This window comes from Chenopodium quinoa, unplaced genomic scaffold (assembly GCF_001683475.1).
Source record: "Chenopodium quinoa cultivar QQ74 unplaced genomic scaffold, ASM168347v1, whole genome shotgun sequence".
NCBI lineage: Eukaryota > Viridiplantae > Streptophyta > Magnoliopsida > Caryophyllales > Amaranthaceae > Chenopodium > Chenopodium quinoa.
The window spans coordinates 1,979,380-1,991,421 of record NW_018744835.1 but is presented as its reverse complement, the minus strand read 5'-3'; the positions used below and the strand labels follow the sequence as shown (position 1 = coordinate 1,991,421).

The 12,042-nt window shown below is 35.4% G+C and overlaps 1 pseudogene; it reads left to right on the top strand.

The window, feature by feature from the left end:
• Positions 1-566: 566 nt before the first annotated feature.
• LOC110704508 lies at positions 567-11,099 on the top strand (annotated as a pseudogene).
• The last annotated feature ends 943 nt before the right edge of the window (positions 11,100-12,042 follow it).

Below are 12,042 nucleotides of genomic sequence, written 5' to 3'. Positions count from 1 at the left end.
TGTAACTTGTTTTCTCATTGTAAAATTACATCACTTTGTAGCATGCATGTAAGTATCTCAAGTGATGCTGTAATATTGTTTTCAAACGGTTTCCCCAAGTGTCGTTAGGTAGAAAATCGTGTTGTTTTTTTACATTAAGCATTTGTCTTGCTTAGTGTAACATTGAGAGTCCGAGGGAAATTAAGTTGTGTCAATATTCTTACATTTTGCCTTTCTGCTTCATTTGTCAATAGCTTATAATTTTGTGGCTTTTGTTATATTCTCAGTTTGCCTCGTTTTATTTTTTATTTTTTATTTTTTTATGCTCTATAAAGCTTCCCTACGAGTTTTGGGAATGAAACTTCTTATGTATCAGATACTTAAGAGTATTAAAACTTAGAATCCAATTTGGTGAAAGCTGGCATTATATTTGCCATTTTTTTGCTGTGTTGAATATTCTTTTGTGTAAATGCTACAATATTGTTATTGTTTAGTTAGTGTAGGAGATTCTTTAATCTGCCAGGTTGCTCAAATTTTCTGTCTTCCATTTTGTGATTCTTGAGTTTTTATCTCTTTTGCAACAGAAAACAGGAAAACTGGCTTGACTTTTAGGCACCAAGAGGGAGATATGGCCAAGAAGAAAAACCCATTTGTTTTTTTTGGATGTGTCTATTGATGGAGATCCATATGAGAGGATGATTTTTGAGGTATTATTTTGCATGTAACATAATTGAATGCTGACAGGGGGTGGTGTTATGGCTGTTATCTATTTGATGTCTGACTATGTCCCTGTTGTCTATCTACTTCATTTTCCCTTTTGATTCTCTTGAGATGCATTTTGAGCTTATGGCTTCCCACAATGTTTTTTCTCTTTATACCTTTTATTGAAACCTAGAGATGTTAATTTTTAATGCTTTGTTTCTACAGCTCTTTACTGATGCAGCTCCAAAGACTGCAGAAAATTTCCGTGTGTTATGTACAGGTAATAACAATGTGTTTTATTTCCCCCTTGTTGCTTCGTTGTCTATGTTGATTCTTAAATTGCAACTTTGATATTGGTTTTTCCAGAACTATTCTTTTTATATATTCCATGAATGTGAACACAAAATGGTACGACTGCAACCTCTTTTTTGTTTTGTTTTTCCATTTTGTTTTTTAAATTCAAAATTTGGTGCATTGTGGCTGGTTGTTTCACTGGTCTTGGTTATTTTTTGTACTTATGCGTCCATATAAAGCAGTGAGCTTTTCCATTATGCCATTTATTTGATAGTTATTGCTGGAAAATGGGAGGTCATTCAACTAGCGGTTGTTGGTCTGTTCCGTGTTTATACAACTTAATAAAGCGGTGAGCCTCCCCACTGTTATGCCATTTAATTTCCGAGCTCTTACTAGTAATTGGGAGGTCGGTTGTTATGATAGTAGCTTGAGTGCTTTTTGTATGATTTTGAATATCTGCATGATTTTCTTTGATAGTGTATCCTCTATGAAGATTGAAATTTGTGATGCATGATTTTCTTTGATAGTGTATCCTCTATGAAGATTGAAATTTGTGATGTTATAAATCCACCACTCAGGCCTATATTCCGAAGTGAACAAATTTGCATATACAGTTACTTACAAGAATTACAGATAATGCATTCTCATTGTTGTTCATGGGTTGACTTTTAGTGGTGATGGTACACTCATTCTTATAGCTTGTGTTGTTTCTTTGGATCTTTTAATTGCTTTTTTATTATATTCTTTTTTTTTTTTGGTGTTATCATATTTGACATTATATAGTCATTCAATCTTTTAAATATGAAAGAATTTTCTGAATTTCCAGGAGAGAAGGGAGTTGGCCCCAAGTTAAGGAAGCCCTTGCACTACAAAGGGACCTTTTTCCATCGGATAGTGAAGGGTTTTATGGCTCAGGTATCTTGGGTTTGATCTGTGCTCTTTAGTCTTAATTGTATTCTTATTCTTCTCTTTATTATGATTTTCTGCCCGAACATGAGCTAGAAGTGGTCTTCCTGTTTCATTGGTGAGCTATCGTTGTTTATGCTGTAGGATACAGGGCTGATGGTCACACCTGCTTTTCTAATGATGTAGTTTTAAGGTTGTATTTGCTATGTTTTTTATCCAGCATGATTTAGTAAAGGTTATTTGCTTTGCGCCTGATTATATACTAGATTATTCTTTTCTGATGATTAATTGATGTTTTGTTCATATTCTGTAGGGTGGAGATCTCCTCAGAAAAGAGGGTATGTGCTGTTTCCATACTTGATCTTTCTGTATCATGACTAAACTCTGAACTTAAATGCTTTTTTACGACTGACTGAGGCTGAAATATTTTGATAAATGTAGTTCATTTCATGGCAGGATAGGGAATACATTGAGAAATTTTCATGTGTGCCTTGTCATTTTATGATTGCAAATTTTACCGTCATATGCACCATAGTAGCTCCTTTTGTCCATATGATACTACTATCTTTCTATGTGTTCTCTTCCACCTAGTTGTAATATAAGTTGATCCGTTCTCGTGTTTTTTTTTTTTATTTTATTTATTTATTTATTTATTTATTTATTTTTTTTATAAGGGAATACATTGAGAAATTTCCACGTGTATTATTTTATACTTCTTCCGATTTCTTATAATTTACTCACTTTCCTATTTTGAATGTTTCCTTTTAATTTACTCGGTTATAATTTACTAATTTTAGAATAGGGGCCCACATTTTTTTTTTGACAAATAACACCTTTTATTTCACTTTCACTTTTTTTTCTCTCCAAAATTTAAATGCATTTCTTGGTAACTGTGAAAAGGTAAGTGTGTAATTGAAATGAAATGGAGGGAGTAGTATTGAATGCTTATAAACTTTTACACCTGTGTTGTGATCCCTGAATGTCAATGCCCCCAGTTTGACGGTAATTTAGGCATGTGATATTATTGACTGAGTATTACACGAGTTGATAAAAGTTGGGATAAACAAATTCTTGGCTCTTGATTTCTTGTTTGTGGATGAAAGAAATATTTCTTATTTGGCTGTATTTAATCGTATGCCTTTTCTTGTTCTCAGGCTTGACATTCCTTTTTTCATCTGTATATTGCAGGTTCAGCTGGGGAAAGTATCTACGGGGACAGATTTCCAGGTAAAATTTTGACTTTTACCGTAGCAACAACCTTAGCCTTGAAGTGATTTGCTTTGATACCTACACTTTACTCCTATCCCTAAAAGATATGCCACATTTGATTTATGTGTTCAATCATTATTTTTATTATAACTTAATGTATTTCCAACAGATATACAATCAATGATGGTGTGCTTTGAATTCTAAATTTTAATGTTTCTTAATTAGGGACAGCTGAAGTACTTGATTGTATTCTCTGAGTTTGCCGAACTTGAGGTAGAAATACATAAACCGTAAGTGGTGTAATATAAATGGGCTCAGATGGAGAATTTTAGCTCACTCAGTTAGCAGCTTGACAAGTTTAACCAAATTAATTAGTTATTTAAGTTAGGGTTTGTAATGCAAGTTTTGACCTATAAATCAGATGTTCAAATGCGTGAGTAATTTTCCAAACTCATTCTTGGTGTGATAAACATTTCCAAGTCATCAAATCAAGAAGAATAAAATCATACGCTCACCCTTAAATTATTGGGTTATACTTTTAGGTCCGAGTGCAGTTATTTAGTTTTTCCTTTACAGATCTACAGTGCAGGCTGTGCAACACCATGACTTTATGGCTTTCCTATGAAAGTAATCATATCAAGAAGAAAGAAAGCATAAGCTTGTGCACCCTTAAATTATTTGGCTATAGGTCCGAATGCAATCATTTAATTTTCCCGTTTGACTTTGTGGCTCTCAATTCTGTTGCAATGTAAGGTCTGTAACCCACTTGACGACATATGCATATGTATCTTAGTTTGACAAAAGTAAATGTTGAGGAATGAATAAAGAACAGTTGTGGTTGATGTATTCCGAGTCTTAACTTGTTGGCTTACTGAGCAGAGTTTGGAGTATGGCTGTGTGTATACGCATGCATTGAACACATGAATGTGTATGTATGTATGTACATCGTTTTTATCTTATATGGCTTTGAGTACTAGAATTTTGCCAGTGTAATTGCTCCATTTTTTTTTTTTTGGAGTCTTGAATAGATCTTCTGCATTATTTCAGATGAGTCACCAAAGCTAAAGCATGACGAAGCTGGTCTCTTATCAATGTCCATTGCTGACAGAGATGTCCGTGGTTCTATATTTAGTCTTTTGTTCAAGGCTAATCAAAATTTGGACAGGTTAGTTTTCACCTTCACATGTAAGATAATGTATGATGGAATGTTGATGTTTGGGACTTGTGATTTGACAAGGGAGCACATTTTTCTGGTTCTGTTATCCTTAATCCTTATATAGATAGATATCTATGATCCGTGGAAATTGCCTAAATATTTCATGCCTTAATGCTCCCTTTTGTTCTGGCAGAAAGAATATAGTGTTTGGGAAGCTTGTACATGGTCATGAAGTTTTGAAAAAAATTGAGGATGCAGGTGATGAAGATGGCAGTCCAGCTGTCACAGTAAAAGTTTGCAACTCTGGTGAATTGAGTAAGAGTGGTAAGCACTACTTGATTTCTATCATGTACATGTGGCGTGGAAAGTGTGGTGAATTTCTGTGTCTTAATATTCCAGTTTGGATATCTCGAGCTGACCTATTGACTTGTTGGTTGTAATTATTATTCTGTCCTTTTGTTATCTTCTTGATTTACTCCATGCCAAATTCTACCCTGTGACATGCAGAAAAGAAGAAACTTGGTAAGAAGTTGGGAAAGGAGGCTGGTTCGGATGCTTATAGTCATGAAACACGCCGAAAGGGGAAGCATAAGAAATCCTTGCGAGATAGAAGAAAGAAAAGAAGAAAATACTATACATCCGAATCAGATGGTTCTTCTGATAGTGATTTGGATAGTACGGAATCTGATACTGATTCTGAAACTGATGCATCCTCATCAGATGTCAGTTCCTCTAGTGATGACAGGCGTAAGAAGAGGAAGAAATCTTCTAAGCGTGATAAATATAAACGTGGGAAGCGTAGAGATAGACGACGTGATAAAAAGCGCAAAAGGCATGACAAGCGTTCAAAACGCAAGTCAAGAAGGTGATAAATGACTTATTCTAGATGGTTAAAATCTATCTCTTATTGCTAATAGAAAATTAAGGTCAATGTTGCGTGAGGTCAATCCTACATCCTCTTTTGATTTACTTGAATATTTTGCAAGATACTATTTAGATGAATTTCGGGTGAGAATACCTTTGTTCAGTGTATGCACTCTTGAATAACTAACTTTCCGTGCGGTGAACATTGCAAATTCCTTTATATATATATATATTTTTATTTTAATTATAGTTGTGCAAAGATGTGATTTATTTGTGGCTATTGCTTGTTGTTGTTTTTTTTATTTTTTTTATTTTTTTTTTGTGCCACATGTTTTCCATGCATCAGGTGAATTTATTTTTAGTAGGGTGCATTTATTGTGAAAAACATTCTATTGACTTGATTTGAGATGTGTGATCTTAATTCATAAAAACGTACTTGAATGTATAGACAAATATGCTTCTGATATAGTTTTTAAGTCTTGTTGACTCTCTCTATTGTTGTGTTGAAGGGCATCTGATAGTCTAAGTGACACTGACAGTGAGAGCATTGAGGAAAGCTCTGAGGATGAGGGTAATGGAAAGGACTTTAATCAGAAACACAAGGATGATTTACAGAAAAATGGTATCATTATTCTCTTAGGATTTAATTGAGTATTTCTGAATCTTAATTTGTTACTTTCTTTACTCACTCTTTCTTTAAGTCAAGCTATAATTGTTCCTATTGATCTCTCTGCTTGCTTTGAACTAAAATTAAGATTCCATCTTCTATGATTTTTAGTTCAATGCACATATTTGGATATGGTTATTCTAGAAAGTGCTGGCTGTTGATTGGTTGTTTACATTCCGCAAGTTTGTACTGTGTGACCGTGTGCTCTGTTAATGCTTATAACTTCCATCATCAACAATTGTTATATTTAGGCTTCGTTTTTTTTTTTATTTTTTTTTATTTTTTCCTTGTCAAGTCTACTTTGTTGTGTCTGACACTGGTATTTCCGTATTTGCAGCTGAGGACCATCCTCCTGTGGTTGAGAATGCTTCCATAGTCAATAATCACAAAAGAAGTGAAGAATCTGATAAGTTTGATGAAGAACTTAGATCAAAAACAGAAAATGGAGAGCAGCGAAGCAATGGCTATGATAAAGATGCAAGATCTGGCAGAAATGAAGATAGACAGCCTGATGTGGTGGAGGACCACCTAGGAAAATCTAGGTCTACAATCAATTCTTCTTACATATCTAGTCTTTATGCTTACCGATTCTTGCTGGTATTTTATTAAAAGTTGATGAGCAGGAGCCGGAGTGCAAGTCCTAAAAAGGCTATGAGTAAAAGTATGAGTATCAGCCCCAGGAGTATGAGCAGGAGCCGGAGTGTGAGCAGAAGTCCAAGTGTTAGCAAGAGTCCCCCTCCAGCTGTACAGAAAAGTCGTAGTGTTAGCCGAAGTCCAGTGAGGAGTGCCAGCAGGAGTCCAGGTAGGAGCCTTAGTAGAAGCCCAGCTAGAAGCCTCAGCAAAACCCCAGCTAGTAGTTTGAGCAGAAGCCCGCCACGAATCCGTCCTCGACGAAATGCCAGTGTAAGCCCTGTCACGTCCCCACCTCGAAGAAGTCCTAGTGGGAGTTACCGAGGTGGCTCATCCCAGAAATCAATTGGCAGAAGCCCAGGACGAGTCGGCAGGAGAAGCAGTCCAAGCCCTGTTCGTTCTCGTAGAAGTGTGAGTCCTGTAAGATCTTCTCATAGAAGCTTAAGTAGAAGCTCAGGCCGAGCTCCATCAAGAAGAGTTGCTAGCCGTAGCCCTGTTAGGTCTCCGAGGCGGAGTTATCGTCGTAGCTACTCTAGAAGTCCTGGCCGACGAAGCCCACCTATTCGCCATAGGAGTATATCAAGAAGTGCTTCCCCTGATGGGTCACCAAAACGTATTAGAAGAGGTAGAGGTTTCAGTGACAGATTCTCTTACGCTCGAAAATACAGGACCCCTTCTCCTGATCGTTATCGGTTTGGTGGCCGTGACAGGTAATGCTTCCTATACCGATATAAACTACTGAGGCCTTTGCGTAACTGTAATTCGAAAGTGTTAATTATTCTATACTTCCTTACATTATAGGTATCCCAGTTACAGAAGATATTCTGACCGTTCTCCAAGGCGTTTCCGTAGCCCTAGGAGATCACCCATAAGGTATGTAGTGATTATTACTGTTACCCTGAAATATTTACCAACTTGAGGTGGAATTTTTCTTAAATGATGCTCTGAAGTTCAAGTTCTTAGTGCTAGTTAGTCTCCATTGGTTAGATCGAGTATTATGATCATAAATTCTTGGGTTTACATAAATCTTTTAGTACTCTGAAGAACCTGCAAACTTTTTTGGTTAACTTGCATGGGTGGGCTTATGCAGCTATGTGTCAGTGCAATCTGCCAATGTGGATTTGTCAAATGTTAGATTGAAGTCATCTTTGTTTTGTGCTGGCTAGCTGGATTAAGTATAGTAGGGATTTTAACAAAATTAAACCAGCATCGTAAAAATGCCTGCGCTAATTAAGTTAAGTTCCATCTCTGACGTGTAAAAGAACTTGGCAAGGAGCTTTGTAGCTTGGCAGAAGTGCAGAACTTATCCATTCCTGATTGCCTGATCTGACACCTGATTAGTTGATTTAACCCAAAAAGTAGCTACCTAAAGAGGAACAAAACCGACTCAAACTTGGCCAGACCCATGGGAAATGTTCCCAACGTGGTCTAACCTGATTGACTTGACCTAAAGTAGAAAGGATCGTATCATTTTAACAAGAATGCCTTGAATCCAAGCTGAATTGAATCCTAATCATTTATTTTAACTTGAATAATCAAGTACCTTCACAAGTAAAAATTAAGGTATACAAATTGTACAAAAACTTTAAAAGATCTAAGTAATACTCCCTCTTTTTCTTTCACTCCATATTTGATGTTTTAGGATATTTTATAATTATTAAGGAGAATAGGTATTGTCAGTTCTCCTATCTTATTTACTAGTTACTACCACCTTCTCTAAATTTCTTATGGTTTAGAATCTTGTCAACTATTCACAATTTGTGGAAATCTTAAACTTATTTCCAATGTATATGAAATGTCATGTGGGATCTTGTTTCATTCGTGTCAATGAGTGCTTTAAGAATATAAATATTTTTGTATTTATTAAATCTATGTTAATCGGACACTGCTAATATCGCGAAGTGTCCGTGTCGACACGACACTTCACGGACACGGGACACGTGTCCGATCCTTCACTATGCACTCGGACACTCCATTAAGAGAGGAGAGGAAAAAAGAGAAGAAACATGAAAGAAAAACATGTCTTGTTCGAAAACCACCATTAATATATTGAAGATGGAGAGAAGAAAATTGCCATTTATTAGGAGAATTTACCAAGGAAAGAATTATAATAAAAAAAATAGGGGTAGACATATTGAAAAATTTAAAGCTTTTGTAATATATAATTTATTTATATAAATTAAGTGACGTATTGATGTGTCCCCGCACCCGTGTTCAAATATCGGACAGAGTCCCATTGTCCTAAAATTTTGGAACTTGCCGGATCGGACACTTGGACATGTGTCCGTGTCCTTACACCCGTTCCCGAGTCCATGTAACATAGTATTAAATTATTCTCTTAAGTGGTCAAAGATGTGCATTGGAAAACGTACATAGTGCCACAAAGCCTACAATCCTCTTTTAGAGACAGAGGGAGTGCATTAATCGTGACTTGTTACATTTCAAATATCTTGCTTGTTTCTCATTCGGTGGAAGGTTATATCTCTTATGAAATTTTTGGGGAGTGGGGACTATAGTATTAGATAGAGTATATAAGCTATATTCTTATTTAGTAGTCCTTAAGCATCATATATGAGCAATAAATTTAAAGTCCAAAACCATCAAATTTGTTGTGGACTGGGAACTATAATTCGAAGTATTAAATAGAATATATAATTTTATTCTTATTTAGTAGTCCTAACTCCTAAAACATCACATATGAGCAAGAAATTCAATGTCTGAAACATTAAAGAAGAAAGAAGAGTATGATAAATATTACTATCTCCGTTTCAAATTATTTGCAACCATTAGAAATTTTCTACTCATACTTTATGTCAAATTGTTGCAAGAAACGGAGGTAGTATTTCTTTTTTTATCACAACTAAACGAAGATTATATTAACAATTGATCAAACTTACATCTCTATGAATACAAGTTCTACAACAAAAGCTGATGTAAGCACACAAGTTCGAAGCATTACCATTAACACCATTACTACTAAATCCATTATTACTAGGATACAAACCATAATTAAGCATTAAAATAAAACTATAACCGAAAGGCTTAACCCAAAGTGACATTCAACATAGGAGAAGTAAAATTCAAGCAGACGAGCCAGCACCCAACTTCTTTCCATACAGTTTCTTGACACAATAAGGAACTTCAAAGTAATTCTTGTGACCAACAGCCGTTTTGTTTCCCACTTCCGCAAGTTCATGAGCTTATGATAAATTTTAAATCATGGATATATAGTCCCATATATAGGTAATATATTACTTGCCTAAAACAATTGAAAATATTAACTACAAAGTACTGTTTTCATTATACATAGTTACTGTAGCTCTTGTAACCTAGAAAAACTAGAAAAAAAGGAACACTCCTTTGGCTACTTTATTTGCAAAGTGCAGAATTAGTTCCCTTGTTGTAGAGGTATTGGAGAGTAAAAGTGACAAAAAGAAATGTTTTTTTGATAAGAAATATTTTTGTGCCATGATTATGGCCCTAATGAAAAAGACAAACATCTTCAATGTGCATGCTTTGTGTTAAACATACTCTGGGTTCTCTCTGAAAGTAAAAAGAGAGGATGAAATGATGAAGTTAGTAGGGGATGTGATCAATGCTTTTATTTGTCTTTTTATATTTGTTTTTTGAGGGGGTTGGGTAAAAATTTTGTAGCTGGAAATGATCTCCTTTCCAAGCTCTGTTTATGTTTAGTGAAAAACTTTACTCGCTCCTTTGTGTGGATCCATTCCTTGCAATGTAAAGTGTTTGTAAGAGTGAAAGTCTTTTGTTGATGGTAAATATGTTATGAGCTGTTTCATTCACAAATCTCGTGATACAAGTAGTGACTACCCACTTAGTAATTCCTGTAACCTAGTTCTTTTAATCATACTATATGATGATTCTGAATGTTGTGTTATGTTGGCCTGGTTGCTGGCCTTTAGGATAGGGTTTTAAGTTTTAAGCTGTTTTTCTGCACAAACCCTAGGAAGGGAAACCCTGTGGGCATTAGTTACAGTTTCGGTAGTAACCTTCTGCATTTTAAATTTGATCTTTCTCAATTTCCAATTGTTGACGTCATGGTTGTATGCGTTTGTCACAGATATAGAAGACGGAGAAGCAGGACAAGAAGTCCAAGTGTGTCACGCAGTCCACCTTACCGTCGTCGTTATACCCGTAGCCCCATTCGAAGTCGCTCTCCAAGTGATCCTCCCAGATACCGTGCATCTCCTCGTGCTGAGAAGCGGTTGTCATCTAGTCGAAGTCGAAGCAGGAGTGCATCAGCTTCAGGGTCCTCTAAGGGCTCCCCACCTCCAAAACGAGCTAGCAAGGATAGGTCTCAGTCTAGGTCATCATCTGGCAGTCCACCAGGGAAAAAGGGCCTGGTCTCTTATGGAGATGGCTCTGCTGAGGCCAGCCCTAGGTAGAATAGTAGCTTTTGAGATTATGTGCATTACTGCACTATGATAGTGGTACCATGGAGGGTGTGGCCAATTTCACATTGTTTTGGTTACTTGAGGCAAATTTATCTGTCAACTTTGTGATTAGTAGTGCTTGTTTGTTGAGTGTATGTCGAATAAATAGATTTTACCGGATTTTGGTCTTAGTTACGATATTAGATTCTGTTAAAACGGTGTCTTGTCTCGATGAATTATAATCATGTGAAACAATGTATGAATTTAAGTGTTTTGACTCACATTGAATCCCGTACCATTTGATTTAATTTTGGCACTCGTACATCGGATGTTATAATTGGTCTTTTTCCGAATGAATTATGCTTCCAATGAGATTATTTTATTATGTAATTGATGATATACGGAGTATAATTTTAGAGGTTAGTGTGATTAACAAATTTGTCACACATTCCCGGTGAGAGGGAGGTTAATAGCGGTAATTAATAAATTTATAAGTAAATATCTTTTGGCGGGATAGTACATCGGCAATTTGGCAACTGGCATCATACATGATAATAAAATGCCATGTAACCACTTAATTATCTCTAAATGAGTAAATTCGTAATAATACAACAAGAGAATTTTTGAAGGTTTACAAATTGTGTGCATTTGTGCCGTGTACATATGGTTCAAATTACATTACATATTATTTATCATTCCTAGTATCCATTATCGATTCCCGAAAGGTCATTACTGTACAAGTCTTCATAAAGGGAGACAAAAATAATAAAATAGAGATGAGTTCCGTCCTAAAAAAGTGAATTAGTCTTATAAAGAGTCATATAGAAAGCCCTGAATAATAGTTATATAGATGAGAGTCGAACTCGTGTTTAGGGTCTTCTAAACAAGAGTTGAAAACACGTTTTAATACTGTATAATGGTTGTTTATGTTGTTGCGAATCTCATTAGCAATATTATAGCTTATGCGAATAATTGTTTTCATATTGATTTCATGATTTGAAGCCTACATGTAAGAAGAAAACAAATAAGCAAACTTATTACTTATCAAGATTAATTAAATAAGACCTCGCTTAATAATAATTTGATATTTAATTGAATATCAATATTCGAGCAAATTTTTCAAACCTAACCTCAAAAAAAAAATAAAAAAAAATCAACCTTTTTAATGGAAAGAATGAGTATTCAACAACATAATCGACCTCTATACACGTTAGTCAAGCATGGACACAACCTATTTGCAT